Source organism: Ursus maritimus, unplaced genomic scaffold, assembly GCF_017311325.1.
Source record: "Ursus maritimus isolate PB19 unplaced genomic scaffold, ASM1731132v1 scaffold_21, whole genome shotgun sequence".
Taxonomy (NCBI): domain Eukaryota; kingdom Metazoa; phylum Chordata; class Mammalia; order Carnivora; family Ursidae; genus Ursus; species Ursus maritimus.
Window position 1 is genome coordinate 43,595,562 of NW_024424564.1, and position 10,031 is coordinate 43,605,592.

The following is a 10,031-nucleotide window of genomic DNA, read 5'->3' on the forward strand; positions in this document are numbered from 1 at the left end:
CGGAGCTCTCCTTCCTTATGGCCTGTGGTTCACTGTGGTTCATGGCGCCTGGGACACATCGTCTCCCTGCTCTCTGTCCCGTTTGCATGCAAAGCAACTTCCTTTGACACTTGCTACCTGCATTCGAGGCTAAAACATCCAATAGGGCATTCTGCCATCATCACTCCAGGGATATAGTTTCTAGAGCGCTCTCTGACTCTGAGTGATTGTGTCTGATCCTTTCATAGAAGGTGGGAACAGATCATGGAGCTTGGGAGGAAGAAAAATAAAGTTCAGGGAGCTACGGGCTGAGTTGTGTCCTCCCAAAAAGAGACGTTGAAGTCCTAAGCCCCAGGACCTCAGGATGTGACTCTATCCGGAAACAGGGTCTTTAGAGAAGATTCTAGTTAAAATGAGGTCATTAGGGTGAGCCCTAATCAAATATGACTGGTGTCTTCACAAAACAGGTGAAATTTGGACACCGAGCTGTGCAGGGGGCAGACGATGTGTCGACACACGGGGAGAAGGCAGCCATGTGACCAGAGTGGTGACAGCCAAGGACCGCCAAGGATACAGCAAACCCCAGCAGCTGGAAGAGGCGAGGAACAACTCTCCCCTAGAGTCATCAGAGAGAGCACGGCCCTGCGGACACCCTCAGGTGGCTTGACTCTGGACTTCAAGCCTCCAGAACCATGTAACGATACACTCCCGTGGTTTTGGGCCACCCAGTTGCTGGTTCTTGGTCACGGCAGCCACAGGAAGCCCATGCAGAGGCGGTAAGCCCCGTACCCAGGGCTGAGCTGGCGAGAGCAGCAAGTAACAAGAACCCGTGCTCTGTCCAAACTTCCACCTCCTGGGTCCTAGTCTCTCCGGGGCTGTGACCGGCTTTCAGTAAAGGCAATCTCTAAATCTGGGACCGCAATCCCCAGTGGCATATGAAGGGGCGCTACGATGTGGATGGAGTTTTCAAACCTTCATCCTCCTCCCAGCGAACATACATGGGCCTCAACCACCACGTCCGGCAGCAGAGGGCTTTCCGAAGCATTACCTAGGGAAGTTTCTGGATTGTAGGTAAGCAACATTGGGGTGTGGCCTTTTGGGGGGTTTTGTGATGAGGAAACAATTTGACAAGCAGCTACCTACTGCCCCCATCTTTCAGCTACGACGTTCTACTACAAACATCAGCAGACCAGACATCGGACACCTGAGCCACGTTAAAACAATAATTAACGAAGGAGTGAGCGCAGTGACAATCGCTCAGCAAGGAGAATCAAGGGCAGGCTTGTCATCTGCGGAGTTTAAAGATGGGCCCTGCACGTAAATGGAAAGTAATTCCTGACACAACAGCGACCCTTTAGGGCCTTGGGTCAAGTTCACTCATAAAAAGGCCCCTCCCTTGCAGACTTCGTTCGCTAAGACACAAAAAATACAGGACGAGGAGATTCTCTCTTACACACACCAGGCCGCACACCAGCAGAGCTCCAAGTCAAATAATCCACCCGCTCCGAGGGGAAGGGCTCCGGCCACCAGCTGTTGGGCGAATGGGAGAATCGGCTCGGGGCAGCCTCCTACCCCACTCTCTAAGAAGTCCTAAAACTTATTTCACGACCAAAGTCCACCCTCAGGGAATCTCGGAGAAGTTGTTACGGGAACCAGTGCACCCGAGGCCTATGCGGCTAAGGAGGCGAAAGGTCCAGACCCCAGAAGCCGACGCCAAGCATTGCTGGCAAACCCACAACCACTTCTCATCTGCACACAGCCTTCCCTCGACTCCTATTAAAGGGAAAAGTACACCCAAATAACACACCGAGTCAAACTCACCACGCTGTAATGGCTGGTCTGCATTTGCGTCGGTGCATCTGTTCCTAATTTGTGTTTTAAACAAGCTGTACACGTTAACAGTATTTTTCAAAACATAAACTGTTCACAAAGCTGAAACTGATGGTGTTATGGGCTGAATTGTGTCGTTCTCCCCAACCCACCAACCCACCACATTCACAGGTGGAAGTCTTAACCTCCGACACCCCAGAGCGTGGCTCTATTTGGGAACAGGGCCTTTATTATTTTTTTTAATAATAATTTTTTATTATATTATGTTACTCACCATACAATACATCCCTAGTTTTTGATGTGAAGTTCGATGATTCATTAGTTGCGTATAACACCCAGTGCTCCATGCAATACGTGCCCTCCTTACTACCCATCACCAGCCTATCCCATTTCCCCACCCCCCTCCCCTCTGAAGCCCTCAGTTTGTTTCCCAGAGTCCATAGTCTCCCATGATTCACTCCCTCTTCTGTTTACCCCCTTCTTCTTCCCTTTCTTCTCCTACCAATCTTCCTACTTCTTATGTTCCATAAATGAGTGAAACCATATGATAATTGTCTTTCTCTGCTTGACTTATTTTGCTTAGCATTATCTCCTCCTGTCCCGTCCATGTTGCTGCAAATGGTGAGAAATCGTTCTTTTTGATGGCTGAGTAATATTCCATTGTATATATGGACCGCATCTTCTTAATCCAGTCATCTGTTGAAGGGCATCTCGGCTCCTTCCACAATTTGGCTATTGTGGACAATGCTGCTATGAACATTGGGGTGCATATGGCCCTTCTCTTCACTATGTCTGTATCTTTGGGGTAAATACCCAGTAGTGCAATGGCTGGGTCATAGGGTAGCTCAATTTTTAACTTTTTAAGGGACCTCCACACTGTTTTCCAAAGTGGCTGTACCAACTTGCAATCCCACCAACAATGTAAGAGGGATCCCCTTTCTCCACATCCTCTCCAACACTTGTTTCCTGCCTTGTCAATTTTTAATGAGATGACGAGGTTAAATGTGGTCATGAGGGTGGGTGGGGCCCTAATCTGGTATGACTGGTGTCCTCATAAGAAGAGGAGACTGGGACAAGACAGTCATAGAAGGACCATGTGAAGACACAGAAAACAATGGCCATCGACAAGCCAAGGAGAGAAGCCTCCAAAGAAACAACCCAGCTGAGACCCTATAATCTTGGACTTTTAGTCTCTAGACCTACGGGGCAATAAATGTTCCATAAGCCCCCCCCACCCCGGCCCCCATCGGTGGTCCTCCGTTTCGGCAGCCCAAGGAAAGTGACGCACATGAAATTCCACATTTTTTAATTGCTTTTCTTTAACCACATAACTAATGGTCTTTAAAAAAAAAAATCACAAAACACTACATCAGGGATTTTTTTTTTTTTTTTTGGCCATTTCCTTAAAAGCCTTGAAATTACCAAGCAGGGAACAGAAGGTACCACTAATGTCACTGTGTCACTGGGCAGATGGGTACCATAAGCGTGCAAGTGTCGGCCGGTAGGGAGTATAAGGGAAGCATACCCAGGAGAATAAAAAGGTTTTAGAGAAGAGACTGTGGTCAGCTTGACAGCACTTCAAGATCTTTGGGCTAATCTTCCCACTGAGCATTCGGGGGTTTCTGCTTGCCCAGCTTCTCTTGGGAACCACTGCCTGCCCACTCTCCGAGCACTTCAAATAGGACTGATTGCTTCTCCCCCCACCCGCCCCTGAGGCTGTGGTCTCAACCCTTCTAAGCCGATCCTCACCGAGACTTCCACCCCGGCTACTGGGGAAGAGATGCTCTCCCTCAGCTGCAATGAGGCGGTGGGTGGGACGTAAGGCTGAGGACCGCCCCGCCTTCCCACGGCGACACTGCTTGGGAATGAAGCCGACACACAAGACAGCAGAGCCAAGAGACGGAGCGACGACTTCTTGAGGAGTGGATCTAGCACCGTCTGACGCTTCCCTCTATTTTTCAGTTACTTGAGCAGATCAAGTCCTTCCCCCCCCCTTAACATCAGTGTGAACGAGGTTTCTACCATTTACGTCTCAAACAGTCCTCACCGAGCCACGGAAGCACTCGGTGTACACGATCACACGTCTCGCTTCATATACAGAAGTTTTATCAAAATTTGAAGTAGGTTTACATTGGACTAAAATCCATGTAATTTCAAGGGTGCGTAATCAGGAGTGCAATGTATGAGCTCTAGGAGACACTGATGTCCCTGAAATTCTAAGGGGAAAAAAAAAATATTTAGGTGCATAAAGGTCCGTGGCAGAAACCAACTGAGGGACGGACCGTCTACTCCACACTTCAGGATCTCAGGGGGAAGAACAGTACGATGGCCAGCTTGTTCGGAATTCTGAAATTTGAAAAACTTGCACCACCTTGCCTATTTTTAGGCTGACATCTGAAGTTTTCATCATAAACTCATTTCTAAGGACAGAATTCCCAGCATATTATAAACAGTAACACTTTAAAATAAAACTTTTGCATCGCATTTTTAAACAGAACCTAACCATCTGAGACCCATCATTCATTTTAAAAATTCAAGAGCAAGTTCTGTTTTCTGAGGTCTGAAAAATTTTAACATTCCTTAGCACGAGAAAGGGGCCCAGATGTCCTGTTTCTAACTCCAAGTGTAAACAGGGGAGAGAGTGTGCAGAGGGGTGCCTTGTGGCCGTGCCTAGCAGAAGGTTCCCACCCGCCCATTTCAAACAGTTCCTCTGGGTGGGGCCGTCTGAAGGGTTTGCTACTCAAGAGCAGGGTACCAGAGGGAGATCGGTGTTGAGTAAGAGATATGCCTTTATAAACAGGGCGGCAGGGGGGCGGAGGGGAGGGATGACTGGGAAATGGAAGGATGAGCCATGGACCTAGGAGGGATGGCCTCAGTCCAATCAATTGCAGGGGAGGATCCATAGGTGAGGCTGAAAATCTGAAAACTGATTCCCTTAAAACCATCCACACCTGCACTCTCCATGGCAAGGCTTCATTCACGTATCCCCAGGGGTCTGTACGTCCGAGTGTCAAGACACCTGGGCTAGCCGACTGCGGGACAGAGGTTCAGAGGAAATGTTCTACAGACAGAACTGGGGTCCCGTCTCTGGCTTACACTTGGGCAAAAACCCCACCTCTGCACCTCGGTTTCCCCATGGGTAAAATGAACTGCACAGCTCAGAGGGTTGCAGTAAGGATCAAAAGGCATCAGGCATGGAAAGCATATCTACTCAGCACACAAGACGCACTCAAGGAATGGTTGCTACAGTTGGCATCCCCATTATTACTGCTACTGTTATCTTAAAAATGCTGAAGCACAACTTGCTAAGGAAGAATCCTCTCCTATCCCATTGACTGGCTCTCATCTCCTTTCCCAGGCAGAGCGCAAATTCCCCATGAGAGAAGGGCGCAAGGTGGACAGAAAGTTCCCGGAAAAATGGCCTCAGGTGATGAGTGGGTTAGGGTTTGCCGTTACATTCAGGGTCTCTGCAAGCTTTCTGAGATCTCTGGACAGGGCGTGGCCCCCTCCTCTGCCCCCCAAGAGCCATCTGTCTCCTTATTTTCCCAGGCACAAGCACCGTAAGTCAGGGGCAAAGAGCACATAGTGAGGGAGAGGGGAGAACGAGTGGGGAAGCTCTAAATAATAACACAATTACAACAGCTAATACTTACTGAGTGCTTTCTGTGTGTGGCTCTGTCCTAAGCATTACACACACATTAACAGATTTAATGAGCTCAAAAATGCTGTTTCAATAGGAGTTATGGATAAATCCAAGCAGAAGAAAAAGGGAAATGTCAATAAGTTAGAGCCAGAGAAAGCATCCCTTGGTGTGTATTAAGTCAGACTACCACTGGAAAAGCAGCAGGGCTTCGTGAACCATGAAACCAACGCTGTGCCAAGTGCACGTTTATAAAGTGTTGCCGGTGCTTGGATCACACACACCCCCTGATAAGCCCGAGGTTCATCTATCACTCTTCCGTGATTCGCTAAGCAAACCCATTCATGCAGCACCAATGTCTGGCTTACAAGGGCAGTGTGATAAAAACCCAAACGGACCTCACAAATACTAGAGGCAATCCTAAGCACCCACCAGAAACACTCTGGTTATCTGAAGAGGGGTCTTTGGGCACTGGGGCTGAGCTTCCTTCCTACAAGCTTAGCCATGCTCCCCAGCCACTCCCCATCACTGATAATCTCTCCGTCAACCACATCTCTCTCTGCAACTGGTTCTCCAAAGGACGTCTGATGGGTGTGAAGCCCAGTTAAACAGAAACCATGGTCAAAGACTCTATCAGCACCTAGTGACCAACAGCACAGCCAGGAAGAATCAAACACTTGCAGGAAAGAACCAACCTTCTCCATCAGGGTTTACAATGCCTAAGGGGAGAGGAAGGAGGAGGCTGAAGATCAGAGAAAAGGGGGAGAGCAGAGAGACATGCAAAATTAAGGCAGCAGAGAGAAGAGGGTGAAGTGAGGGTGACACAGAGACATCCAACAAGAACAAGACAAGGGAAGCAGCGGGGAGACAAAGGTGCTTCACGTTCTGCTCCGCCAAACTTCAACATTCAGCTTCGAGGGTCTGGGGAAAGGCATGTCTCGGTCTGGAGAGGTGGCAAGGGCCCCTTCCCCACCTCCTCCACCACGTTCGCCCTGCTGGTCCCAGGCAAGGGGGCGTGAGCTCTTCCGACTCGGGAATACCTTGAAAGGTAATCCACACACACGCACCCCATGCGCCCCCGCAGTGCACTGGAATCCTCCAGGTTCAGCGAGAAAGGGTTTGTATTATGCCCGGACAGCAAATGAAATCCAAACTAGCAACCAGAGCCACCATGCAGAGAGCAGACAGCCTGGTCCAGGCGTGCGGCGGAACGCAGAAGATTTCCCCGTCCGCAGACACACCCTTCTACTGAAGGGCTCACGCGCTCTGGCAAGGTAGCCAGCCTGGAGCCCTGGGAATATGGCATATGCCAAGTGCAGAAGCAGAGGCCGGCACAGGGCACAGGTGCAGTTTAGAGCCCAGTATTGGGAAAACCCTGCAGGAAGGGCTGCCTGAACTGGGCTGTGCAGGAAAAACAGGGGTGGTCCTAGGCAGATAGACGGAAAGAGCTTATCACACAGAAGGAGAGGTATGTGCACAGCTTAGCAGGTGTGGGGGGAAAATAACCAGTAAGCAGAAAACAAAACAAAACAAAACAATGAGGTAGGGACTGCAGATGCATGAAGCAGGGGCGGGGCTGATAAGAAAGTTGGAAGTTTTCCAGGGGCCAAGTGTGAGCCCATGAGCGTAAATACACAGAACATTCTTTTTTAATTTATTTATTTATTTGACAGAGAGAGAGAGAGAGAGACAGCCAGCGAAAGAGGGAACACAAGCAGGGGGAGTGGGAGAGGAAGAAGCAGGCTCCCGGCGAGGAGCCTGATGCAGGGCTCAATCCCAGAACACCAGGATCACGCCCTGAGCCGAAGGCAGACACTTAACAACTGAGCCACCCAGGTGCCCCAATACACAGAACATTCTAGAAAAGCCCTTGTTCTTTAAAGATTAAAAATAAAGGCTCTCTTATCGATAACGGATCAGGCTAGCCTGCTTGAAAAACTCTGTTTTCCAGAATGGCTTCCTCGGCAATTCGGAAAGGTGGGCGCTGCCGTCTCCCGGCAAGGCTGTCCTCAGGCAGACAAACATCACCGGTCCCAGGAAGCACTTTACTTCTAAGGTAGATCGGAAGGCCCGATGGCAGAGCTCCAGCCATTTTGCTCTCTGCCCACTGAAGCTGCTTTAGGAACCACCCATGAGGAAAAGAATTGTCTCTACCCATCCCTCATTGGGTGTCATCCAAGGCTAGGAAAAAGGTTGTTCTATAACCCTGGGCTCATTGGAACAAACCCCCAGTAAAAGACTCTGGAGAGTGCATTTTCACCCAAGCCCCATCCCCATGCCCAGCCATGCCAAAGGAGAAAGTGCTATTTCAAGAACTGCTGCCACCTTCACGAGTAAACTTTACTCCAATGAGGCTGCTTTCCAGTGGGCAACGAAGACCATCTCAGACTTCTGTACCAATGATGGGGACCCGAGAAAAGTTCAGAAGCTCCTCTCGGCTTCCATCCCCACTGTGCCCGTTCTAGCCAGTGGTCTTCACACCTTTGTGCAGGAACTAAGGAAAAGCCTGTTCAATGGCCTCCCAGCTTCCATCTCTCCCCACTCCAGTCTGCCTCCAATACTGTTACTAGGCTCATCTTCCTAAAAGAGCAGGGGGAAAGGCAGAGGGAGAAAGAGAAGCAGACTCCCCGCTGAGCAGGGAACCCAATGCACGACTCGATCCCAGGACCCCGGGATCATGACCTCAGCCAAAGGCAGACGCTTAACCAACTGAGCCACCCAGGCGCCCCTAAAACAGAGCTTTTAATACATCATCCTCCTGATCAGAAGTCGCCCTGCCTTCCAAGAGCCCACAGCCCCCAACCTAGCTTGCCAAGTTCATCTCCAACTCCTTGCTAACAGAAACCCAAGCTGGCCTATCCTGTAACCCAGAAATAACATATTTGTCAACCTAACCTGGCCCCTTGACCTCCCTGTAATTCTTCTGTTCAGATTTTAACCATCCTGCATCCAAAGACCCAACTCAAATCCTACCTCCACCGAGTTTAAGCAGCTAAAGTAAACTCCCGCCTCTGACTTCCCATCCAGCTTCAATAATCCACAACCATTCACTGCACTGCAGTATGGTTTCTATTCCTGCTCCGAACCGTTTGTTTGAATCTTCTATTGCTGCTTAACTTATCACACAGTCTTTTAAATCTCTCCAATGATGTTTCTTGAGGGCAAGGACAGCAGGCTTTCCATTTAATTTAATAAATGATTACTTTAGGATTTCTAAGTGCTAGGAGTGTAGCAAGACATACCCATAGGTACACGAAGGGGCAAACCTAGCCACACTGCTTAAGAAGCTGAACCACAAGTGAGGGAGTAAGAAAAGTATCTGATTGGGATGCCTGGGTGGCTCAGTCGGTGAAGCATCTGCCTTCGGCTCAGGTCATGATCCCGGGGTCCTGGGATCAAGCCCCACATCAGGCTCCCTGCTCAGCGGGGAGCCTGCTTCTCCCTCTCCCTCGGCCTGCTGCTCCCCCTGCTTGTGCTCTCTTTCTCTCAAATAAATAAACAAAATCCTCAAAGGAAAAAAAAGTATCTGGACACTGACAATGTCAAGCAGAAGAGGATGAGCAGTCTTCGGGGTTTGGGGGCAATGCCTCCTCCCACGCTGTTCTTCCATTTCCTACTCACTAAGACTGAGATCGAATATTCTGTTCTTTGACTCCCTCAAGCATAACGCTACCCAACACACTGTGCCCACTCACTGTCCTTCATTCATGCCTTTATTAGCTTCCACCTCCCTCACCGAGACAAGGCTACTGGTGATGGCAGGTAATCTGACCTCTGGTTCCCGATGCCAAGCCGAGACCTGCACATCGCGAGAGTTCAGGGAATGCTGGCCAAGGAGGGCTGGCTGAGTGGCTGTTGCAGGAGTGCAGGAAATGCCATCAAGGATATATGGATGCCCGGGGCTGTAGGCAGGAGAGATGTTGACCGCACAGAGAAAGGACAGACGATGGCCGAGTCTGATCCAACTAACGGAGAAGCACTAACAGGCCCATGTGGAAAACCGGCGGCATTTTTAGGCAACAGCCAATAGGCCAGGACTAGAGAAGAGCCGCAGAGTCTTAGGGCAGACGGCGAGTGGAGACAAGCAGGGAGGCTGAGCTGAGCCCTGGCCCCATGCTTCGTGGCTGTGTGACGCGGGCAAGCCTCAGCTTCCACACCCGGCGAGTGGGAGAGGAAGTGTCCACCGCCTAGCGTGCTGTAAGGCTGAAACGACACGAAATGATCCAATGGAAGAGGGCCTGGCACGAAGGAGGTCCTTGAGGGACACGCTTCTGGGTGTGGCACAGGCTGACGTAGAGCAACCAAGGGAAGGGAAGGGGCTGAGGACAGACACCGAAAAGTCACAGGTGTGAGAACGCAGAGCCACGGGCTGCGTGGGGAGGTCGGGAAGCCCGGGTTCTGGGCCTGCCTCCTCTCCGGATCATTCTCTTTAGCTCCCTGGCCTTAACAGCCACAGCTGTGGCAGGAAGGCGTTGGGGGGGCAAGGTTCCCTCCAGCCCTGGTGGTGTCTCCACTCGGCTCAGCTCTGCCCCTGAGGCCAAGAACTTCTGACACGGAAAATCCGGGGGGGGGGGGGGGGGGG